This window comes from Vicugna pacos, chromosome 2 (genome assembly GCF_048564905.1).
Source record: "Vicugna pacos chromosome 2, VicPac4, whole genome shotgun sequence".
Taxonomy (NCBI): Eukaryota; Metazoa; Chordata; class Mammalia; order Artiodactyla; family Camelidae; genus Vicugna; species Vicugna pacos.
The window spans coordinates 59,206,712-59,233,597 of NC_132988.1; the positions used below are offsets into that span (position 1 = coordinate 59,206,712).

At 37.6% G+C, this 26,886-nt stretch overlaps 1 long non-coding RNA gene across 7 annotated transcripts in view; it reads right to left on the minus strand.

The window, feature by feature from the left end:
* The window catches only part of LOC140686450 (uncharacterized), a 266,956-nt gene that overhangs the window by 177,386 nt on the left and 62,684 nt on the right, over positions 1-26,886 (minus strand). Inside the window, exon 1 of one of the 7 annotated variants that reach the window (XR_012060284.1) lies at positions 17,327-17,399. The exons of the other annotated variants lie outside the window; for them this stretch is intronic. This is a non-coding gene — a long non-coding RNA (uncharacterized lncRNA). Of the gene's footprint in view, positions 1-17,326; positions 17,400-26,886 lie in introns of those variants that run through there. 7 annotated transcript variants of the gene reach the window in all.

Here is a 26,886-nt window from a genome sequence, read left to right on the forward strand (position 1 = left end):
TGGCACAAGCCTCGATTCCCATTCTTAGGGCAGCCATATTAAATAGGAAAATATTAAAACTCCATTTGAGACAGAAGGCACCATAGTCACTCCACAATTAAAACTATCTAGCTTGAAGTTTCACTGGAGAAACGAGAGTCCCAAGTAAGTACATTTCATAACAGGGGAAGAAAGGTGTTAGAGGAGAGTGTCTTAAAGGGCAAGCTCTTTTAACCATCAAATGTCTCAAAAAAGCATCAACTGATTTGAAAAGAAAATCTATTTGTATTATTCATTTTCTTTTAGGCAAAAGTTTCTGGATATTAGTTGACCTTTATTGAAGCTCCCTAGTGATTCATCAAATATAATGTCAATCTCAGACGTGACAATTTTATCCTCTACACTTCTTTTATTAGTTATTCCCTGTTGCAGACCCTCTCTACAATGGTTTTCTACTTCAGATAATCAGATCTGCCAAATTTTGTGTAAATTGGAATCAGGAAGAGCTAAATGAGGAATAACTCTGGGGCTCATTCCTTGCTAGTCAAGTAATTGATTCTGAAATGCAATTTGATATTGAAATGTAAAATTTCAGTGCCTAGGTAATCCTTTTAACAATTTCAGCTGATCAGAAGCTATTTTAGTTAATACTACTGATTTCCATATTTTGAGCCACTGATGGAGTGGGAGCTGTTGAGTTATTTCAAGGAATGTAACTTTATTAGATGAACCATTACGCTTTGCATACAAAGATGCTAGTCATTTTAAAATGGATGTAGATAATATTTGGAGTGAAAAACACAAATTGATCTAAAAGAGTATCTGAATTCATAGTAGTGTTTGATTAGTATGCATTTTCTCAATAAGTAGGTAATAAATACACAAGTACTGTCACAAAGAGACTCTGTGTGTGTGTGTATACATTTATGTTAAGGAGGAGTCATAATACTTAGAAATGTCAAGTTATTGTGCCAGAGAATAGAATTTGCCAGAAATGTGTCTGATAAGTAATGGAAAGACAAATACAAATTAAAATAAGAGGCTTAACTGTCCCTGTTAAAAATAAGAGAACAGATTTACCATCACTTTTTCTTAGAGTATTTACTTTAGAAAACTTGTAATTATAAGTTTTTTCTCTTCTTTTTGAAATGTATACAAATCCTTTTGAAAACTAGACGGGACTTTTGCCAACTTTATGACCAAACTTGTCTCTCTCAAGGACCTGAAAGACATCTCCTTAAAATGTGAACACTAAAAAAAAAAAGCTCATCTCCCAGTTTCCATAGGAAAGTAGGAAGCTAACTTCAGTGGATGTCTTGCTCCAAGCTGCAAAACTATCTTCCGTTATAAAGATATGGGAAGTTAATTTTTTCTCTGGTAAAGCCAGTGAGTTAGCACAGATGGTCACCCCAGTTACCAGATGAAACTAGGATGGACTGCGTGTAAGAAATGGTGCTATTAAGTCCTCTTATCTGATGATTAGTTATTCTCTTGAGAACATGTATGTAATCAGTTGTATCTGTGTAAGTCTTTAAAAGGCTGAGATTCTTTCTATCTTTGCCACCCCTTAGTGGCCTGCCTATGATGTACATCATATTCTTATGCTTATTCAGAAGTAAAATTATTTTCTTCACTGTCTTTGTGGAGAGGCTTTCTGGGTTGGGAGAAGATCTTGTTTTTAGTTGTATTTCCCCAACAGTAAAAAGGAAATTACTCTAAATATGAATCCAGCACTTAGATGATCAATATCAGTAGGTTTCATTTCAGAATTTCTAACCTTTCTCCCTCATCTCTGAGGTGCAAACCTTAATCATGCAATCACTATTGAGCGTGTAATGGGTAAGCTCTCTACTTACCTGTAAACCTTCACCCTCCTCTTCTGATTATGGTCAGGCTGTTAAAAAAATATGTGATTATTCTTTCATTTTTCCTTCATCTGCCTTTCCTTGGTCATTCTCAGTTCTTCAGATTTGTCCCACTGGAAACTGGTTTTCATCTCAGCACTCACACTAAGCAGCTACTCTGTCCCTGATTGTCCCTTCTGATTTTCTACTTCTACAGTCCCAAATTATGGCCACGGGATGGAAATTCTCATCCTCATGCTTTGGCATTAACTTCATTTCAAATGGCTCCTCCCTTACCCCAGTTTCAGAGTTAGAATAACTTGCACATTCAAAGAGATGCTATACTTGTGTATTAGTGTTTTTCTTCTAAGGGTGGTAGAAGGTCCAAGATAATTCCACTGTGCCTCAGGCAGTCTTTTTTATTTTTAATTTTATCAATAGGTCAGAACTACATTTCAATTGGCAATTATCAACACATCAGCTGACACAGTCTCTCAGGTTCTAGCACCTCGTTTTCAAACTGTCACCAGTACTGTGATATCCCAGGTTTAAACGTCAGTAGTGCTGATAGAGAAGTCTTACACGGCACACTGTATGGTCGGTGATGTTCATTAGCAATGACCCTGTACTTATTTCCCAAATGTGATTCCCAGACATAAGTAACACCCAGAACACCAGCTTGTTTAATTGGACTGTTCTGTTAGGCAGTGGCTCAATCAGGAAAGGAAGAAATAACATGTGCACTTTCAGAATTCACTGACTTCTGAGTCACACTCCTCCACAGTGATTTAAACGCTGCCTAGGGCTGCTTTTGCGTTCAACGAAATTCCTCTTATTTTTGATGGACGCCCTAGTTGACAGTCTCATGAGGGAATACTATATGACCTTTTTTTGCTATTAGCAGCAATAATAACAGAGTTTCCTGTCACATGTATCTTTTTAATTTAAGATATCATATCCAAAGTCATAGTTCATCTTTTGCTTTTCCATAATAATTTTTTTAATTATAAACAGATCACTACATCATTTTTGAACTTTATATCAGTGATTCTTGGACTACGAATTACAACTCCATAGCACCTCAAAATACACTCTGATATGGAACAAAGGAAAGCCATCATTTTATTTTACCTAGAGGTTTTTAGAGCAGCCATACATTAGGATGGATGTCCAGAAACCTAGCAGTAACGTTACCCAATTAATACCTGGGTTCACTGAACCACTTTGAAGTCAACACAAAGAATATTTTAAGAAATCATCTCTTGTAAAGAAATTGGAATTCTTGTACACTGTTGGTGGGAATATAAAATGGAATAGTTGCTACAGAAAACTATATGAAGGTTCCTCAGAAAGTTAAAAATAAAACTGTCATATGATCCACCAATCCTACTTCTGAGTATTTATCCAGAAGAACTGAAGAGAAAATAAAATTGATATCTGCACTCCAATGTTCATTGCAGTGTTGTTCACAACAGTCAAGATGAAGAAGTAAAATGCCCACCAGTAGATAAAAGGGTAAACAAAATGTGGAATATACATACAATGGAATATTATTTAGCCATAAAAAGAAGGAAATCCTGCCATATGCTACAAAATAAGTGAGTCTAGAGGACATCTTGCTAAGTGAAATAAGCCAGTCATTGAAGAACAATTACTACATGACTTCACTTATATGAGGTATCTTAAGAAGTCAGACTCATCAACACAGAAAATAGAATGGTGGTTTGCCAAGAGATGGGAGGAGGCAGAAGTGGGAAGTTGCTATTCAATGTGCATAAAGTTTCATTTGTGCAAGATAAAAAGTTTCTAGAGATCTGGTGTACAATATTGTGCTTATAGTTACCAAAACAGTTATGTAGACATTTGTTAAGAGGATAGAGCTCATGTTATGTATGTTTTTTTTATCATGATGAAAGAAAAAAGAAATCATCCTCATGACCACTACAGTCAAAGTATAAATGCCATTATGACTCGTAACGAGTTATGACCTCTGCCCACAAACATAATGATATAGCTACCAATGATGGTCACATTTCTCACCTCTGTCTATGCTTTATGACCACCAAAGTTTGCAAGTTATGAAAAAAGAAGAAATAGAAAAAATTCACAAATCTTTTAAATTCTGTTTCCTATGTGTCTCAATGAGTAATAATACTTACCCTTCAGACTTGCCAGGTATAATAAATGTAATATATTTAAAGAATATGACCAATTTCTGATACATGAGAAGTGAGCAACTATCATACTAAATGAATTCATTTAATAGTATCCTTATTTAGCTCACACATTTATATAATTGACCTCGATATCTCTACATTTAATTGGAATGTTGTTCAAGGAGGTGACTCAATCATAAAGGGAAAAATAACATGGAGATTTTTATAGTGGACATAGACAAGTTTCTATAAAATGCATTAGCAGTTCTAAATTCAATTAAGATAAATTTCTTTAATTTGCACGGTGTTGCTTTGTTTTTTCAAAATAATTTACTGATTGATTTTCTGGAAAAAAAAATCAATCTTTCCAAATACCAATGTGTATAAGTTATGCCACAATTTGGTTTTGCCACAGGTACTACCAAAGTATGGTGCTACACTTTGGCTTCAACTGAATATGAACTCATATGTGATAAATATACATGATTATGCAGGTAACCTTTATATACGGTCATTTTAATATCATTTAAAAAATGAGTAAGTTGCAGTGTACACTGTGCTACATTCTTCCAGCAGCTTGGAGTGTTGACTGCTGAGGCTCATTGCTGAGTCCTTCCCCATGAGTTGCCTCCCACTGAAGGAAGCTGCCTTGTCCAAGGTTGTACCCACTCCCTGCAGTCAGACTACTTCTATAACTGGTTGAATTGGGGTTTAAAGGCTTTGGTCCCTTGACTCACTTGGGACTCTAAAGAGTTACGCTAGCTTCCAAACACCCCTTAAGATCAACTGAAGCCTCTTTTGCAACTTCTCCCTGTACCTTATTTTGCTTTACCCATCCCTCACACGCATCATATCTGAACACTCCCAATGAACTTTGTTTGCAAATCTGAGTATTTTTCTCAGAGTCCTGACATACAATATAAGGCATATTGTTTTGAATTATTATTTTTCCTGACTATAAAAGTTTTCAAACATAGAAAGGTTGAAAAAGCATTACAGTGACACCATGTATCTACTATTTAGATTCTATATTTATAAAAAATTTTTACTATACTTGCTTTATCAGATGTCTATCTATCTATCTTAAATTCATTATGAACATTTAAATATTTAATTTAAAATATTGGTAATCACCAAAAAGGTAAAATTGCAATGAAAATCAATATCAGCAAAGATCAGCTACATGTTATCAAGATATTTTAAACTTATCTTGTACTTATTTAGGATGTTCAACCAAGACAGAATGAAAGCCATTACATGTTCAAAGGTTGTATGAACAATAGAAAGCAAACCTTCTTACATACTTTGCAGATAACAATACCAACCACTCAGGATATACTGACAACCAGTGGTTGCTTGCCAAGCTTTCCTTTATTGAAAGCTGCTGAAGAAGTCAAAACAATATATCACAGGGTGGGAGTATTTCTTACACGTTACCTAATCATCATTCCTCTCCAGGGAAATGTCATACTTGCCAATGAGAAACAGAAACACTCATGGCAGATAGGAATTCAAGAAAAGTTTTATTATCCTGAAAGTCAACCATATTTTTCTATTGTCAAAATTCTAGTCCCTGGTTTAAGAACAAATTTTTCTCAAGTGATCGTGTGAAGCAGAAAATGCATGTGAAAATACTAGAGATGGGGAGACGGAGCAAGATAGAGGAATAGAAAGACTCTGAGCTCACCTCCACTCACAAGGACACCAAAATCACAACTATTTGCAGGACAACCATTAATGAAAAAGACCATAACCTAACAGAAAATATCTTCTACAACAAAAGATATAAAGAAGGAACCACAACAAGCAGGGTAGGAGAGGTGGAATCACCCTATACTAAATCCTAAACCCCTAGGTGGGTGATTCACAAACAGGAGAATAATCACAACTGCAGAGGCTGTCTCAAAGGAGCAAGAGCCCTGTGTCAGGTTCACTAGCCCTGGGATACTGCACCAGGAAGACAAGTCCCCAGAGCATTTGGTTTTGAAGGCCAGCCAGGCTTACTTTTGGGAATTCCAGATGGCTGGGGAAAATAGAGACTTCACTTGTAAAGAGTGGACACAAAATCTTGCACACTCCAGAACCCAGGGCGGAAGCAGTAATTTGATAGGAACCTGGATCAGACCCACTTGCTGATCCTGGAGATTCTCCCAGAGACGCAGGATGCAACTACTGCTCTCCCTTGGGACATAGACATTGGTGGCAGCCATTTGTGGAAGTGCCTTCTACTACATGGACACTGGTGCAGGAAAGCACCACTTTGGAATCTTCCTTCTAGTTTATTAGCCCCAAGACACAGCCCCACACATGAACAGACAGGCTGCCTTAAGAACCCATGAACCCATATCCACCTCTGAATGGTTAAAAAGAACAAAACCCATATAAAAGCTGCCTACAAGGGACTCAATTCAGATCTAAAGACACACACAGACTGAAAGTGAGGGGATGGAAAATGTATTCCATGTAAGCATAAATCAAAAGGAAGCTGGGGAAGCAATACTTATATCAAACAACTGGATTTTAAAATGGGCCAAAGACCAGAATAGACATTTTTCCAAGAAAGACATACAGATGGCAAAAAGGCACATGAAAAAATGCTCAACATTGTTAATCATCAGAGAAATACAAACTAAAACCACAAGGAGACATTATCTCACACCTGTCAGCATGACTGTCATCAAAAAGACCACATAACAAAGGCTGGCAAGAATGTAAAGAAAAGGGAACTTTAGTACATTGTTGGTGGAAATGTAAATTGGTACAGCCAATATGGAGAACAGTATAGAGGTTTCTCAAAAAACTAAAACTAGAACTGCCATATACTCAGCAATTCCACTCTTGGGTATTTAAAAAAAGGAAAACATAAATTTGAAAAGATATGGAAGCAACCTAAGTGTCCATCACCAGATGAATGGATAAAGAATTGATGTGTGCACACACACTCACACACACACACACAATGAAATACTACTCAGCCATAAAAAAGAATGAAATTTTCTCATTTGCAGCAATATAGATGGACTTGGAGGGTGTTAGGCTAAGTGAAATAAATCAGATTGAGAAAGACAAATAATATATGATATCACTTGTAGAATCTAAAAGAATAAAACTAACTAGTGACAATAAAAAAAGAGAAGCAGATTCACAGATATAGAGAAAAAGCTTGGTTACCAGTGGGGAGAGGGAAGGGAGGAGAGGCAAGATAGGGGTAGGGGTTGAAGAGATACTGCTATATATGAAATAAGCTACAAGGATATATAGTACAACGCAAGGAACATAGCCAATATTTTATAATAACTATAAATGGGATATAACCTTTAAAATTATGAATCAATGTTGTACACCTAAATCTTATTATAAATCAACTATACCTCAATAGAAAAGAAAACATTAGATATAAAAATGTGAGATTCACAATTGAAAGACTGCTTCTGAAAATGTTCAGACAGCATCTTCTTCAGGATGGATACAGAGGATCAATTTGTGGGACTACATCATTAGCATCACCTCATCATCACCATCTAATCCAGGAGCTGAAGAGGTGGGAAACTTAGTTATAATTGGGGGAGGAGGGTCAATGACGGTTACATTGTTAAATCAGCTGTGCCCTAGATTATAGAAGCCAAACAAATGAATTTGCTCTTCCACAATCTCAGCTGAAAATGAAGGTCCATTTAGTCTCACTAACATGAAATATAATTACCATAGGAGCATCTACTAGCTACCAATGCTGAAAAAATGCTCCTACTCTATAATGTTAAGCCTTAAAGTACAATGACTAAAATTATAACAAATTTAAATAATTTGACTTTATTTAATAACATTTATTTTTCCATTTGACATTTTTTCTATATTATGATATCCATCTTGGCCATCTGTTGATTTTAACATTTGACCATTCAACCTCTAGCCAAAATGCATGTACATTCAGTACACCTCAGTGATTTCACTGCTTTCCCTTTGTTAAGATGCCAGACTGAGTCTACATTGAAAAACTATGTTCTATATTTTTATGTTTAAAATTATGTAATATTCCTAGAAGAGCCTATTCCAATTTACTCAGAACCTTCAAGTACTTTTGAAAAGTACTATTAAAATTCATTCTCCCAAGTATCCCTTTTGGAATTAGTGTAAGTTTCTACAAAATTTCAACAACAACCCAACAAAGTCAACCAGATTTTATTAATTTAGAATATGTACACTCATTTTAGAGCTTGTGTAGAGTAACTTTTGGTTTTGAAACTTGCTAAAATATTTTTCAGTCTTCTGTAGACAGCATGCTTTGCATACAGCTCTATTTTTTTATTTTGTTAATGCAGAAAGTCAAAAATTAGGTTTTAAATATAGGGCTTTACTAATTAAATATCCAATACTCACCAAGTGTGGACAAACGAGACAGGATGAACCACAGAGCTCTCGCGAGAGAAATCGGATGTTTGTACAACAGGGAAGATGCTGCTGTGGACATATTGGCGCAATGAGCCCTGACTCACTCTCTTATTCAGAGCAGGTGCACATTTGGGCAGTAGCCTATGTCCATTTTTGAGGCTGTTATAAAAACAGCTAGATAAATATTTCATGAATCTCAGGAAAGCAACTGGAAAAGAATAACTGATGAAAATAAATACCGAGGGCAAAGGGTATTCGACTAAAGTGTGGACATAGGGAAATTTGCCAGTTTAAACAGGAAACAGAAAGAGAAAGGAACATTAAAACTTCCTGACCTGAAGCAAGACTCTGTTGTCCAAAAGGAGATTCATCTTCCAAGTGAAAAAGTGACTAGTAGGTAAAGAGCTAGCTGACCCTAAATTTAACAATTTTACTGACCCAGAAGGAGATAAGTTATGATGACACCTGATAGGTAGTTTTCAAAGGAGCTGTTCACACTGACAGTTGTCAAAATGGCTGAATGAGAGTGTTCATTATAGCATGGGTGCACACACAATTAAGTACATAAAATCTCTTTTGTTTTTAAATATAATCTCTCTTGTTTTAGCTAATGAGAGAAAGACTATTTCATCTCGCCCGTGTCATAATGGAGATGCAAACCCTTTTCTGAGTAAAGTATATTGGCTCTTTAAAAAAACGATCTCCACTTTTTACAGAAAAAACCTGAGCTTTAATTCCTTGTTAAGAATCAAACATGCATGTGGAATACTTTGAGCTCTATATTGTGATACAATTACACTTCCTCATAACAGCTTTCTGGTAGTGAGTATTGGCTCACACTTTGTTTTAGGGCAGTAATGATTTTTTTTTTTCTGCAAAGATGTACACATTATCTTTTTATTGAAATTCCATTAATACTTCATGGCTGAAAATTATTATTTGTTATTACACAGTAGACATTCTTAAAAATTCTGACATTTTCTATTTTTTTCATTTCTTCTTTGAACAAGATATTTTTGAATTTTCTGTTATTTAAAATGCATAATTGTGTGGAACTCATACATGATGACTGTTTAATTTGATCATTGTTGATGATTGTACATTTTACTTATTTGATCCACTAACATAATAGAATATGACTGTCATTTTGTGAAATTTTGTGTTTAGCAATAAGTTTTGAGGACCTTGCATCATTTACATCATGTGCAAAAGAAAGCACTCCTGGCTTGAGAGTGAGCTCTTGTGTCAAAAGGCTAAGTTCGATCTTGAATCTACTATCCACTAGCTGTCTGATATTGGGCAAATGACTTCCCTTCATCTGTAAAATGGGGAAAACAGTATTAACCACCTCACTGAGCTATTTTTTCATTTAGTCAATAGTTGATTTTGAAGGTTTGCTATGTGCCAGACTTTCTTCTAGACACCAAGGATGCAGCAGTAACCAAAAAGAAAACCTCCCTTCCCTTTGGGCCACTTTGGTTCTATTGAAGGAGACATGGTATAAACACATACTATAAAGTATGTAATAAAGAAAAGTAAGAGGAATAAAGAAAAAATGTCAGGAAAAGGAAAACAGATGGACAGAGTTTTGCTACCTTAGATGGCCAATTAGGGAAGCCCTCCCTGGGTGAGAATGAAGAAAAGGCAAAATCTAGGGGAAGACGATCCCAGGTAGAGTAACATGTACAATCACCCTGAAATTAAAATAAGCTTATATTTTGAAAGAAGCACAGAGCTTACATGAATTTAGTCTTTACTATGTAGCAGGCTCTGTTCTAAGCACTGATACTTGTTATCTATTATATCTCCTCCATAATTCTAAAAGTTAGGTGCTACTATTAATATCAGCCTCATTGTATAGATGAGGGATTCAAGACAGAGTGTTTTTAAGTAATCTGTGGAAGGTCACACAGCCAGGAGTGGATAGGCATGATAAAAATCCATGTTTGAATCCACAAACTGTGGTCTTAACCACCAAGCTCCTATTACATGACTGTGGCACCTCCCATGTAACTGATGAGGGAAGAAAGGTCCAGATAGCAACATGATTTGCCCACATTCACATAGCAAGTCAGGAAAGATGTTGGGACCAGCATCCAATCTTAGTGTTAGAACTAAAGATCTAGTCACTCCTTTTCTAAGTGGTCACTGAACCTCCTGTTATGAAAAACCCTGTACCAGGCACCAGGGGCAGAGGAGTAAGTGCAAATCACAGAGAACAAGTCCCTGACCTCGTGTTAAAAATGAAGTAATTTATTCGGCATTATTCTAATTTCTCTCCCCTGCTGCATTCTACCTTTCCCCCACACTATCCCTGCCCTTTCCTGGCTATGTCTGTCTGGTGACATGTTTGTCTCCTTTATTTAACTGTGAGATATTTTATGGTAGTAAGCAGGTTTGTTACAATCAGTCCCCATCCTGGCACTCAGTAGACAAACAGGAAAGAGCTTTTAAATAAACATGTACTTGTGTAAAATGATGTTGCACAAGTATATTCATAGTAGCATTAGTTATAACAACAAAAAGTAGGAAATAACAGGTATCTATCTTAATGTAACTGGCTAAAATTATGAAGGTCAGAAATTTAATGCAGCCATTAAAATAAAAGACAAATTTTTATTTTTTTTTAAAGTGTAACCACCTTGCTATATTTTACTTCATCTTTTTCATAGGATTCTTGCTAAGTTGCTATGAGCTTATAGGCAAGAACTGCTAATAGCTCATAGAATTTTTTCCAGTGACTATTGCTTTTTATCGAAGTATAGTGATTGGAAATATTATACTAGTTTCAGGTGCACAACATAATAATTCAGTATTTTTAGAGACTATACTCGATTAAATGATCTTACATGATAATGGTTATAATTCCTTGTTCTGTACAATATATCCTTAGAGCAGTAATGATTTCTATCGAAGTTTCACCAATAACCTTTCTCAGCTATATGAATGGGATATATAAAGGCTAGGGCATTTCTGGCAGCCCAGATGTCAAGTGTGTCACCTTCTTGCTCGCACAAATCTGATGACACCCCAAAGACCCCAAGAGGAAAACCCTCCTTGTCTGAAGGGAGTATTCACATTGTCAGAGCAGATGCAATTGGGAAAGATGAGTATACAGTCCTGAAGATTTTGGCTTGCCCAGACAAAATATATTTTAGCTTTTGTTGGTTCCAAATTTTGCCGGTTTTTCCCATCTTTGTTATAGCCATTTTAATTCCTCTACTTTTCAAATGCTAGGTCTGCCTCTGTCCCCACATTATTTGAAGTACGTGAAGACAAAGACAGCACAAATGAGTTCTCTTCCACCGTGATAGATCCAGGAACGGACGCATGGATTAGAGGCTGCACATTCAAGTGCTACAGTTTGGTAGATAGTGGCAAAACCTCTCCCAAACTCCAGCCTAAATCACCTTGGACATCTGCCTTCTTGTCTGCAATTATACATATAAAGATTCCTGCAGGGTCTCCTAAAGCATTCATACATGTACCGCAAGAGAGAATCAGCATTTGGTACTTTCACTCAGAGGTCACAACCAAGGCAACTGTCAGAGTCAAGAGAGGGAAAGACCAACCCCAGTTAAGTGTGTCATTTGACTGACCCTTTTCTCCCATCTCACTTTTCTGTCTTCAACAGAAAAAAAAGTGCTTCAGGATAGGGAGGATGGGAAAAAGTCCCTAAATCAGACCTTTTCACTTTCCAACTCCAACTCTTTTGAGCCAAAAGTCTTGTTCCTATTGGAAGGATGAGAAAGATTTAAATTGGGTACAAGCTGGCCCAGACTGATGTTTAATAACTGAAAGTGACAGGAAACCTATGGGATTTCTCCCAAGATATCATTAAGGGATAGAAACGGAATGTCTACGGAGAACAGTTGAAGGAAGTAATTTTTAAAAGAAAGATTAACAATTTTATCTCTGTGTCCCATCAAATTCACACTGTTCATTAATCTGTATCTCATATTTAAATTAGCCTAATCCTTTCCTCATTTAGTAACCAAACATGAAGTCACAGAGAAAATGGGAGTACCAATGAGGGAGAAGAAGTAAGTGTGAATTAGAAATGCAGTTTTAGGTGGACAGCCTGGGTGATAACAGTCTTAAGAGTCAGAGCAACTATGTAGCATACATTTCATCAGTATCGTTTGGGAATCCTGACAACTTTGTAAATTAACTAGTATTTATCCCAGCTTGCAAATAAGGAAAGGATCTCAGAGAAATCAGGTGAATCAGCTAAAGCAATAGGTTCTAGAGTCAGGACTTGAAGATAGAGGTTTTCCTTACGAAGTCCAATCTTTGGTCATTATATATACCTCTGGAGGGGAAGGGGGCAGGGGTATTTGGGGTAATAGTGGTGGGGAAAGAAAAGAGGAGACTACAACCCAAAGAAGAAAAAGAAAACAGAAAGGAGAAGTAGGAATATGCTAAAGAAAACTTTCCACCTTTATAATTATGGCGAGGACTGACCTGAAATATTTAACCTCACTATAGTTTATGAGCAACAGAAGTACTGACTTAAAAACACGTAACATTCTTAGTGCTTTTCCCTTGTCAACCTACTCTTGGTTGTATATAAATGGCTGTCTTTCAGAAAGGAAATTGTGTGAGCCTATTTAGTCACAAAATCTGCTTCCAGAAAGTTCAGTATTCTAGTTTCAGATAAGCTGTTTATGTCTATGTTAGGGAAGACCTGAGCCAAGAAACAGAATTGAAAATGGAATAAATTCCTGTCATTTTGGGTTCATTCCAAGATTTTTTTATGTTGCAAAACATCAGACATAACAATATTTAAGTATGACCACATAAATACATTATTGAGCAAAAATATTGTAGAATTTACGCTATTACAAAGAATCTTAATCTACAGCTTTCTTTCATTAATGAACACGTGTGAAAGCTTTTAAAGTCCTTTTGTATGAATGCAATATTAAAAACATAGGAATAACATTATTCTTTCTCCTGTGCCTAACCTCCCCCTGAATATCTGCAGGCAAACATAGAACTTTCGGTTAGATTTACCCATCAGTGATTTCACATTTACCAGCCCAGCCAAGATCGTGTGCCCACATCGTGTGTGCATTTACACATTCTTATGTGTGTATTCACACACCTGTGGAAAAGTGTTCATCAAGAGCAGCGTATCTCTACTTTCTACTCTATACTGAGTTACGCTGATGAGTCCAGACATCCTATCAGAAGTAACTTTTGTTCCTTCACAATCACACTTCAGATCTTCTCTGGAATCGAATTATGAAAATGAGTACTGCTTTGAAACCTGAGACCCAAAATGATTGAAGATAAACCTTAAGGAAATCAAGAAATCATATGATAACTAAACCAAAGGTTAGTATGGTCTGTTTAAACTTTTTTTTTTTTGGTATAATTTACATGGACGTAACATGAAGACTCTCCATACATCTGCTGCCCACCACAAAGTCATTTGTTCTCTTACCCTGAGAACATAAGGACATGAGCACTAGAGAAGACTTGATAAACCCTGGTTTGCCTACACACTCCATCGCTGGACACATTGGGAGGATAAAGGTGCTGCTCCCTTGGGAGCTAGACTTTGACACTCACAGCTAGTGACTTGGGGCGGGTTACTTAATACTGTGTGTCCCACTTTCCTCATCCTTAGAAAGGAGATAAAAGTAGCATTGCCATATTGGTTGGATTAAATAAAACATTTTAAATACTTAAAATAGCTTCACAGACTAAACATCAGCTGCTATTACTCAACACGAAGTCAATGTTTAGCATTAACATCTGTCATAAAAAACTAGAAAGTTTTATTTTTATGAGGGAAAAAACCATTATTTTTCCAAAAATAGAAGCAGAAAACACAACAAAAGATCCATGGGAAATGACATAATGCACCATGGTTTCTCCACTAACTCTACCTCTAGCCTTGCCTGGAGAGACCCGGAATTCGCCCAAGCAGAACACCCAGACGGCGTGAATTCCAGCTGCCCTGTCCCCCTGCCCCTTCTCCATTAGCTGTTGCCTAGACGGGCCTTCCAGAGCTCACAAAGGGGCAGTACTGCAGGCAATAGGACTGGGTTAGTTCTGCCCTCTGGGAAGGAGACACTTTCAAGTGTTCTGCCTTTCATCTTCATTGTGGACCCATTTCAGCTTTTCCAGATCATTTATTATCTATTTCTAGGTTTGCCCTTCCTCCTAGTTTCTGCCCTCCAGCACCCCCAATCCAAGGCCAGTGGTGAAAAGGTTTACTCTGTCCTTGTTGCTCAGCCAGGGTTTCCTGCCAAAATGAAAAACAAAGAGATGGTGAAGAGACTGAGAGTGTTCCTGCCCACACAGCCCCTGACGTCAGGGGACTGGGCCAGGCCCTTTGTGACGCAGATTTAGGAACTAAAGTTGCCAAATGTGCCTCAGTACAAGTGAGTAATTTATACACAGAGAAAGGAAGGAATCTCATTTCTGGACAAAAGTAAAAATTCTATAATGAAACAACTGTCTGGAACGGAAGGAATTAATTTGATATTTTAACCCTTTTGTATGTACCATGCAATCAAAATATGCAAAGCAAATCCCTGGATAGATATGCATATACCAACAAGGTAACCGGGATCATTTCATGTAGCTATACATTTTTTTTCTCTAAGTCTCCATTTCTGTATATACCAAAATACACAATTCTTTTACAACAGAGCAGTAAGTTGAATTAATATTAGTGACAGCTAGACTCCAGGGTGGACCCCAGTGACCCCTGCCTCCTGGTGCTGACATCCTTGGGGAGTTGCCTTCCATGCTGTGCCAGAGTTGGCTTGTGTGACCAACGGGGGTATGGTGATTAAAGGTGATAATAGACTACAGCTTCTGCCTTGGGTTCTCTCTCTCTCTAAGGGAGAGCTCACTTGCTCTGAGGAAAACCATCATCATGTTATAAAGATTCAGGCAACCTACAAAGTGACCCACTTGGCAGGGAACGGAGGCCTCCAGTGAACAGCCGAGGAGGAACGGAAGCCTGGCAACCGCTTGGCAGTGGGTCCTGCAGCCGCAGGAGGGGCCTGGAGATGACCCAGCTCCTGCCAGAAGTTCTCTGCAGCCTCACCAGAGTCTCAGCCAGAAGCAGCCAGATTCCTCACCCTCTCAGATTCTTGAGCCTCAAAAACTGCGTGATAATAAATCTGTTATTTTATACTGTTACATTTTAGGATAATGTATTCCTCAGCAAGAGTTAACTAGTTTTTCCTATAATATTGAACATAAAGACAAATAACCAGATGGAGAGAGTATCTTTTTTCCTTTCAGGTGGCTTGCACAGTTGTCCCTGGAGGGGACAGGGGTGAGCATTATTCACCTTTATTCATGAGTCTCCAAGTCTGGAACAATTCTTCCAAAGTCAAAGATCTGATTGATAAGAAGACTCCCGAAATGTCTTCACTTATGTTCCTATCTGTGAAGAAGGAATCTTTTCCACCACAGATTATATCTAGACTAATAGAAAAACCTGAGGTGAAGTGAATCTCGGTGTGGGGAAGAACCCTTAAAGTTAAAGTAATTTTGTACCCACTTAGGAATTTTATAAAAATAGCCTATGGCTATAGTTTTATTGAAAACTAGAGCAAAGGAGCAAATCCAAATTGAAAGTATTGAGCTATTACTTTCCTGCCCTGATAGCAAGAGGAAACCATTCTGCATCTGGACAGGCCCTCGGGCCCTCCCTGACTAAATCGTACATATGAGGAGGCTGACTGAGCATGGCGTTTTATACAATATTGAAGCTTTACTGAAACCTGTCTAGAAGGTGAAGCTAATTTTTTAATGCCAGTTATTTCCTTGGAGAAATAATAGAAATAACCTTCCAATTCTTTTCATCTATACCCTTGATACCTTTCCAGATGGGCTCCAGTAGCCTTTTAAAGAAGACAAAAGATGAGATGATTTGGCTTTTCAATTTTTGCTACTTGTTTGTTCATTTTTAGCTCCTTATCTCTTGAGAAATAAAAAAAGAAAAAACCCACAGCAATTTGGGATGACCAAATCTCTTCATTTCACATTATTGAACATATACAGATGTAGGCAGAATGCCTGGAAGCAATCCACGTCAGACGGTTGGACACGCACATGGCCACCCTCAGTCACTACATCAGCAGAGTCAAAGCCACCACGGGTGCCGTGTCATAATTTGACCTGTCAGGGCCTACAGCCAGGCCATCACCTTCTGCCATCTTTCCCTGAATTCTTAATATGACCATTTTGCTCTCTTTTTTTCCCTCAATTGCTTTGTCAAGACGTTTCTTACATCACTCCTTTATTCTGCCTTTTATTGTTGTTGTCTATTTGTCTTTATTACAAAGATGGATTGCCCATGATTCTCCTAGACACTGGGATTATAGTGATAAGGAATGCATGGTTCCTTAGCAGGAGCTGTGAGAATCCCACGGGGATCCGCATAGTCCTGCAAGAACTGCCCCTCTGCTTCCCTGCCCCATTTCAAAACATTGCCTGTCTCACCCTCTAACAGCCAGAGAGACCAGCAGCTAGAAGGAGACTGCAGTTATACTCTTTATTCACTGTTGTTCTTCCTTGTAAGAAATCATGCAGACTAGCCTCTTTGCATTTACAACCTTCTTCCTTCGACACAAGAGCTCCTAGTCTTCCAGATTCTTATCTCCCACTGTATAAACCCCATAGCCTCCTCAACCTCCCACCCCAGCTGCCTTTCCACTCACTGTGCCCTCCAGGATGGCATCTGCAAACAAGCTTGTATCCTCAAGTCCTCTGAATGTTCCTGCAACTTTCTCTTCTGTTGAGCCTGGCTACTTGCTGAGGACACTACCTTCCCCACAGGCCTCGAAAGTAAAGAATGCTCTCCTCTTCCCACATAACATGATGGGCAGGAGGGGCTGGCAGCCTCCTTGCTCCCCATCATGGCTTCCGGATCAGTGCTCCTCCCCTTGCCATTAAAAGAAACAAAAAGCAAAGAATCCAACCTACTTGAAGCAGATGTCATCCTTACACTATCTTTCATTTTCGTGGGCATCTGCCATTTACCTGGTTACTCCCTATACTCATTGAAGGTTTTAGCCCTTGGCTTCACATGTTTACTCCTACAGAATTCCTGTCACTGTTCATGGTGCGTTTGGAATTGCTGATTGTGCTGTCATTCTCCCTCTATTACCCAGCCATCGCAGGAGCAGCAGTGGGGTCTTGATAAATATGCATCTAAGACCCCCAGTGGTTAACCAGCCCCCACTTCACTCCAGAAGAGTATCTGTGAAAAGAGTCATCCTTGCCACTCTAGTCAAGTACCCATGAAGGATTATTCAGAGTTCTCACATATTAATGAATTACTCATCACCATGTTTGTCTTGCTTTTTCTTTCAATCTGATTATGTCATTGGTATACACTGAACTTATTTTTTATATCTCTAAAGACTTTCTGGTTCCAGTTTGCCTACAGATAAGTTTTCCCATATTTTTCCTGTGCGTGTTTCCTCCAAAACTCATATTTTTAAGATAGCATCATTAGGTTTATTTCCAAGTAGATAGTGACCAAAATAATGATTAAAATGTACATCTGTAAATTTCCAGGATATTGGGAAAGGATATGAAAAGTGAGAGGAGGGTGCCTATTTAAATTGTGAAGGGAACAGGATTATAGAAATTGTGACACATTTGAATTTGCACGATGAATTATTTCAGTGTTATTATTGTAGCTTAATGTGTACTTATATACATTAATTTGTAAGTAATGGCAAAAGTCTAAATTTGAATCCTGCACTAAATGCACTTTCTGACCCTTTATAGGAAAACTGGCTGCATGGTTTTTGGAAGACATCTAACATTTCCACACTTTAGTTTTCTCATATGTGCAGTGAGAGCTTTTGCTTAGCTATTCCTAAGGGCTCTTCCTACACTAAAATTCTATTAGTCTGAGATCTACTTCCACTCTTCCTCTCATATTCCACTGAGGTAAAAGTCCCTTTAATCTCATAGCCATCTTCATCTCTTATTGAACAAGGATGGCTCTGTGTCCTCAAGTCTGTTCCAAATGACTCTTAAAGAGAAATCAAATTTTTTTAGACAATTGAGTCCTGATTGACTGAGATCTTTACATCCTAACAATAGCTATTTGATACAGTCACGGGATAAAGCAGTCTCTTCTGTTGATACGTCTAAGTGTCTGTGAGTTCAGCCAACCAAAAAATCCATTCAGCTGAGCAGTCTTAGTGCTGCAAGAGGTCTTATCTCAAGGAGATACACCCTATTGTAAGATAAGAGAAAATGTTGGGTATCTTTGGACAGAATCTTTGTGATTCCAAATGCCTCCACTGATAACTTGGCAGGGTGCAGGGGGGGAGTGTGGCTTAGGAAGATTTATATGTTTAAAAAGTGAATTCTATAGTATCAAACAAAACAGCAGTCATTGATGGAATAAAGTATATATCAATATTGTAGTAAAAACTATAGAGGTTAGTTCTGTATTTCACAAAAATCCATATGGTGAGAGAAACAGAAATATACATTTTAAGTGAACTTATACATAATGAGGCAGTATTTTTATATCTAAATAGCTATGGAAGCAAAAGATAAAATCAAGACATTATTATGAACTATTAGTCAAATGACTTAGTGGAAGTAAGCTATTTTATGATAAAGGGAGTCTTGTGTTTCAAGCAGAAACACTCCTAGTTGGAGATGTATAAAGGCCAAAGAAAATCCCAAACAGAATTTTTAAATATCTATGTGATAAGAAGTTTAATTTATGAGGCTGCCAACATTCTCAAAGCACCTGAATATCACTTTTAATGGTTAATTGATATTGTTGGCATCTAGCCCCATGTCTTTTCCTAAAAGTTCAAAAGGTATATTGCTAAAACCATGAAATCTTAAGCTGCCCTTAACATGCTGTGTAAGATGACTTTCTTCCACCTTATTTTTTTTTATTTTTTTTATTTATTCTTAAATGTTTTTTCTCTGAAGTCTTTCCTAATCCTATTTCCCCTGGTAGATTAATTGCTAGCACTCTGTTTTTTCTTTAAACAGAAAGCTTGGATGTACTTTTAACATGCATGCTTTAATTGTCTGCATATCTGTCTCCCTCACGATGCTGTCTTACTCATTTTGTTTCCTTAATACCAGGTACGAAGCCTGGCATACAGAATGGGCTTAAAAAATACATATTTTTGAACTGCTGAGAAATACAAGACCCAGAAAGAAGCTATTTTGACAGATCACATAGCTCATTAGTAACAGTACTTGGGTTGGAATTCAAACATGCTTCTCTTGATGTGATGATTTTCACATAATTCATAAATATTTACAGAATTAATGAATCAATAGGTTGATAAATTAATGATTTCTACAAACTTTCCATTGTTCTATTCTGATCAATAATAAATATACCATCTCTCTTTTTTTTTTAACCAGTCTTCTGGCTACTTGGCTTCAATGAGGCAAGTGATCAGGCAATGAGATTAACATACACAACATCAAAGGGACCAGATATTTCACATACATTTGATTATTTTGGTTTCATGAAGACGTAGTCAATATCAATCATACAAGCTAACATTTATCTGGTAACAAAAATCTACTAGTGATATCTAATGATGTAAGCCAGTCATCTGAGAGACAACTTTCTTACCAGTTGAAAATCTATCCTGTGAATATAACTACTGAGGAGTTTTTGTTTCAAAATGAATCTTCTTGGACATGAGCCAGTCCACGTGTCACAGGTGATTTAGAGAAGGTTAAATAGCTTCCCTGTTGCTCTGAAAGCAGAGAGGTAAACTTTTTATTGACCTGGACACTAAGGAATTACCAACTTGACCTCAAGAATCATAATATGCTTTGCATATATTACTTCTTAGAAACAAAAGAAGAACACTCTCCCCTTGGATGTCCACAAGGCTTACTCTCTCGTGTCAACCAGATACCTGTGCACACATCACCTAACCAGAGAGGTCTTTTCAAATCAACCTTTTCTAAGATAGGACCGCATTCTGATTTTCTCCCTTCGTCCCCTTACCCTGCTTTTCCTGTACCTATTATCACCTGATATACTATATGCCATTTTTATGTCTTGTTATTACATATGTATATATAACATATATGTGCTATCCACATTTTACACATTTAATATTTTTGAGTAATGAGTGCGCAATATCATAGACACATCAGAGAGCCTACTTTGCATAAAATTCAGAGTAAAGATTTAAAAATTGGTAAGGACACTGCAGTTAGTCATATGATACAAACCATTAATTTTATAAGTATGAAATGAAATAATAAAACAGATAATTGCACACTTAAAGAGCAAAACACTGAATAAAGTGCTTTACATGCATAAACCCATATGATATTTACGGCAGTTCTAAAAGGTAGATCTTATTACTATATGTCATTGATTTAAAGATATGCATTTCTCATATTTCTCATTTAATATCTTTATCAATATTGAAATCAGAATAATTATCACCTCAGGATAATTATCATAGAAGTTATGTGAGTTTGAAAAATATAAAAAGGAAAGGAATTAAAGATAATTGTATTTGTTCTTTAAAAAAAATAAACCTAATTACTGTGTTTACCAATGTATAACTTTGCACAAAAATCTCAGATGTAAAAATCAATTTGGCAATACCATAGTTTCTAGCTTTTTCCTGATTTTTTCAGGAAAGAAGTGTTCATGAACCTCCAAAAAGAACCACTACCCCATAACCTGTCTCATGTACAATATGTGAGACATCATTTGCCCAGTACTGGCATGAGACTCAGTTATCCATGTGGAAGAGTGGCTCAAATGGCCAAGGTTGTGGATCCTGAGTGTGTTTTTCAGGGTGATAAGGTCAAAGCCAGGGACACAGACAAGGATCTTTTTACTGTAGGAGCCCAAAGTTAAATTTCAGAAGTTCAAAGTGGGTAAGGATAAAGGACAGGGAGTTGCTGTCCAAACCTACACAAGGCAGAAAATATGGTTAGAGTCAAAGACTGCAGTCAGTGTTAAGAGAACCAAACTGGGGAGGGGACAGAGCAGAATATGACCATGACACTCCAGCCTGCATTCAGGGTTTAAATCAGACCAAAAAAAAAAACAGGAGAAATGAGTTCAAATGAGAGGTGAATTTAAACTTGGGGACTGAAAACAAGCAATCATTCCCCCTAAAGAACCAAGCATGAGTGATTTTTAATTGTAGGACACAGCTGTGTGCCCCACAGCCCCTGGTTTGGGGAACAGATAAGCGTCCAAGATACAGTCTGCCCCACAGGGAGGAGACATCAGTGACCACACTTGGGTGGGTCCTCCTGCAGCCCTAGTAATTTTAACAGCCAATATCTGGTTAATGAAACAGATGAAATTCAAGATCCACCAAGAGACCCTTCTGGATGTCAAGCATAACGTTTGGTGAATATCTCTTCACATAAACATAATGCACAGCAGCCTTCTCCTTGGCTCTCCAGAGGACCCGAATGACAGATTGCCATGTGCACAGTAATCCAAGTCGATGACATTCTGTCAAGGCCTTCCTCATTACAGTCCTGCATTTCTGACACAGCAATAAAAGAAGGCCATTTCTAACTATATCCCCTGTTGTTCTGTTGTCTAGTCATTTAATTTCCAAAGAGAACTGTCTCAAAAAAAAAAAAAAGCCAGTTTGTCTAATTGAAATGATCAGGTTAAAATAGTAGTATATGCATCTATTTATCAATTTATGAATCTAAAGGCTTTCTTCTAACACAGAAAAATCTTAATGGGCAATCCTTACTAGTCACTTTTATTGAGTATTAATACCTGTTTAGGAAGAACTGCACTTAGTTTTTATCAGTTTCATCTGTTTAAAAAATCTTAGGGATTAATTGCTGCATCTATGCAGCAATGATGACTGATGTGGAGAATTCAGCCACCAAGAATATGTTAGCCTAATGCACGTCTTTATTCACTAGATAGATGCTGGCTTCTCCACATCTCTTTAACAGGGCAGCACTGAGTCAGGGTGAAGATTGTTACTTCAGCATTTGAAATGTTGGCTACAGTTTTAAGCTGCTGTTTGGGGATATTTTTGGCTACTGGTTGCAGCTAACCTTTACTGAATGCTTACTATTTGCCAGTAATTTTTTTAAAGACATTTGATATGTTTTAAATGAGACTTTAATTTATACATCAGCCTTCAGAGTGGTATTACTTTTTTTCATTTCACAGATAAGAAAATACAGGATTTTGGAAGTTAAGTAACTTATCCATGGTCACACAATTACATGCAAACAACAGAAATGTGCCTCTCCCCGAAGGAGGAGTATGGCGGTAGAGAAAAGGTGTCTGGGGAGTAGAATTAGGAGAAATAGAAAAATTTGCTCTGTCTGGATTAAACTAGGAAAATCTATACGCAATATCTGTTTATGCCTTTTATAGAATTAAACCCCAAATTGATAATACATATTTTCTTTCTTTTTAATGTGTGACTGAAGAATTTGTAAACATCAAAATCTTGGTTACCAGGCAGTTATCTTCAGAAAAGGTATAACTGGCATAAGATTGAAATTTTGCAATGAGAAAATTCTCCACGTGCCTATACTGTGTTGTGAGTCACTGCTAAAAGAAGGAGGAATTGCCACCCCAGAGGACCAAATTAAAAACTCAAACTGCGAGAAACAGGCTACGCCCACCTGGAATTTTCTACTCCTCGAGGCAGTGATGGTCTTGCCAGAGAGATGGAACGTTAGGTTACTTTGACGGCATGCCATTTGACAGGAAAATTGTGAAATTGCCCTTGTTTTGAACCATGCTCACCAGAAAGGCTTCTCACTGTACTACTGCTTCCTGAATATCACATTTGATAGGAAGGATTCTACTAATATAAGCATTCCAGCTTGCTTATCATTGCATTTCTTACTATAAATGAATAAATCAGAATTATGGAAGTGTACCAGTTTCTACAAGCTTGAAGAACAGGAGCCCACTCCTGAAAGATAGATCAGCTCTTTCTCTGATAAAACAACAGGAATGAAAGGGAACCAAACTCTAAATATGATTAATTCACCAAATTAATATACTTTATATATCAAAAATATACAACAGGCCTCTTCAACCCAGGAAGCTCTGCACAACTTACCAGCCAGAAGGCAATTCTACTGGAGAAAACTAACCCAGGGATAAGTTCATTTTCAAAATGAGGTGTTTCCTGCTGCCAAACCTACGCCCACCATAATCCACAATCCCATACGCCTCACAAGAATTCAGAAGGAAATAAAACAGTAAACCAAACTAAAGAAAATATAAGACAGAAAACCCAAATAAATATATCTAATATATGAAACAAAACTCTTCCCTTAGGTAAATACCAGGCATAAACGAATACAGTGGTATATTAGTAGCTACTGGAACTTCAATAGTTGTGCTCTTTAAAAAAAAAAAAAAAGCTATTACCGGATGCCTAGATCTTAGGTTCTGATACCATTCTCCAGTTAAAAAAAGAAAAAAAGAAAAAGAAAAAAACAGGAGTATTTGGAGAACTGTCTGGCTCTAGACTGGGGCAGGGAATAGACAAATCAGGAGCAACTTCTGGGTACCAGAAAGTAAAGAAGTACTCGGAGAACGAAAGGATGGGGCCTGTCAAAGGGAGTCAAAGTGAAAGAGCTCCAAATGGCCAGAACTGGAATAATCTGAGCAACAGAATAAATAGCAGAGCCGGAAGATAACCCAAAGCATAGAATAAATATTTCAGGTCCATACCGATACAAATAAATGATATAATAAACAAATGAGGGAGAAGAGACAACTCTTTCTTAGAAAGAATTTCAAATAATTTATTTGGATGCTCCCTTTTCCAGGAAGTGGGGTTTAAATCACCCCCTACTTTTAAGTGTGGGCTACACCGAGTGACTTGATTCCTTAGAGCAAGGAAAACAGGCAGAGTAAGTAAGCTCACAGTGGAGACACCTGGCAAGCACTATCTTGGCCAGATGATGAACATCATCACTGCTAAATCACTGACACAGCATGTAGCCTGATGTGATGTGATGTGATGAGAATTCACCTCTCTAGTCTTCCTCCCTAAAGCCCCTTACCCTAATCTACAAATGAGAAAAACATTAGACAGACCCACATTGGGAGACACTCGACAAAATATTCCTCAGTACTGACAAGGACATAAAAAACAAGGAAAGCTGGAGAAACTGTCACACTGGAGGAGACTGGGGAGATGTGATGACTAGACGCAATGTGCTATCCTGGAGGGGATCCTGGCACAGAAAATGGACCTGAGGGAAAAACTAGTGAAATCTAAACAAAGTCTGCAGTTCAGTTAACAGTAACAAACCAAGCTTGTTTTCTTAATGTAACAAAGGTACCATAGTATCTTAAGATGTTAATCTTAGGGGAACTAGAACTCTCTGTACTATCTTTGCAATTTTTCTGTTAAGTTTACAAGTATTTTTAAATTAAAAGTTTATTTTTTAAAAAAGAGAACTACTGCTTTCTTCACATTGTGGCTCTATGGATTTCTTCAAAGCTATGCAATGAAAAATTCTACATCAGATGGATGTTGACATTTCTAATTGTTCTGGTGTAGAAAAGTCACCTTGAAAAGACTGCATTCAGATTGAGCAACATAGAAATTCAATTATATGCCACATCCAACCATCTCTATTCAGACCTTGCAAGACACAAGATTCCTGACCTCAATTACAATAGCAGGATCCTCTTTTAATCTGGCTCCTTAGTTCCTAGTAAGGGCTAAACCTGGTAATAAAATAAATAGATGGTAAATGAAGAAAAACAAGATCAATAAAACCACCTTGTCAGTACAGATACTCGACTTAGTCTGGAAGAAAATGAGCAAGGTACATTTTGAAAGGTGGTCCCAGGAGAAGCAGAGTTGTGATGAAAAGTTATTTATTCCTTCAATCATCTGTTCAGTACAGATGTACTGCTTGCCCATAGTGAGTTTGATATTCCAGAAACAGCCAGAAAGGATAAAGCCCTTGTTATCATCCTCCTGGAAGTCACAATCTGGGGGAAAAGACAGCCAGGAAAGGGAGGACTTAAATACACTGATAAATGCTAGAGCTGCCTTTTTCCTCCAGTGTCTGTGCTGTGTAAAATATGCCGGCTGCTGCCTCAGCACATCATCTCACCCTGCACTGTAAGTGGTTACGAATTTGGGAAACATTCTGGATTTATGGAGGGAAATAATTTTCAAAAAGCTACCTCCAAAACCCTTATCCCTTTTTTATAAAGCCATGACTGAATGGTAATTTCTCTGTCTCATTTGAATATTGCCCCTGCTGCTGCCATCTGGGCTTTTATTGTTTAACCATTTTACGCTGATTTATGAGCAAGTAACCAAGGTGACCTAATGGTATAGCTTTATCCTTAAGAGGAAATTTATGATTCCTTAAGATTTATAAAGACAACCCCAAAATAAGTGAAGAATGTGTTTTTGCCCAATGCCATGCACATTCTTTGTGTATCCAGTTGGACTTGAAGTCTGTAAAAAAACACGTTTCCTACCCGCGGCCCGACCTGACCAGTAAACTATGGCACCATTTGGGATTATTTTTTTCAAGTCAATTTTATTTAGGAATAAAATAGACTCACTCTAAGTATGCATTCAGTAAGTTTTGACAAATGAATATACCCATGTAATCACTGTAATGATAAAGCCTAGAACATTTTCCCATCACCCCGAAAAGTTCCTTCCTGCCCCTATCCTCTGATCCAAGCATTCATTGGGTTAATTTATATCCTCAAGGAAGTAGATGCCAAGACAGAATCAGCCATGAAAGAGATTTAGGGGAAATAATGAGGAGGATAAAGGGAAGAGAACTGAGAAGGCATGGAGAACCTACAGAGCAATGCAGCTCCCACACCTGAGAAAGAAAGGAGGAAGTGGGAGGAGGGGTAAAGAGGGATTCTCAGGCTGCAAAGTGCAACCTGAAGAAAGCCTTGGCCAGGCGGAGGGGGTGTTCTCCAGGAAGTCTCCAGAGAAGTCCTATGCCTCTTGGGAGTGGGCGGGAATCAGCACCTCCTCTGTCCTCAGCCGTAGGTAGGGGTATCCCATGTAGGATGAACCATGATTAATGTATCCATTCACCTGTTGCTGAACATTTGCATTGTTTCCAGTTTGAAGCTCTTATAAACAAAGCTGCTACGAACATTTATGTACAACTCCTTGTGTAAGCATGCTTTCATATGTCTTAGGTAAATACACGAGAGTAGGATTGCTGGTCTCATAAGGGTGGTTTAACTTTGTAAAAAAAAAATTTGCCCAAACTTTTTTTCCCAAGAGTCATTGTGTATTTTACAGGATGCCCAGTTGTCCACATCCTCTCCAATACATGGTACTATCAGTCTTTTTGATTTTAGCCCTTCTACTGAATATGTAATGATATCTCATTGTGGTTTTAATTTGCTTTTCCCAGTGATGAGAAGCATCTTCTTATATACTTAACCACTGCCTTCCTAAGGTTCCCAAGAGTTTCATCCCATTAGAGCATCAGCTCAAAATCATTTAAATCAGGCCCAGGTGTTAAGGAGGTTACCAGGTGTAACC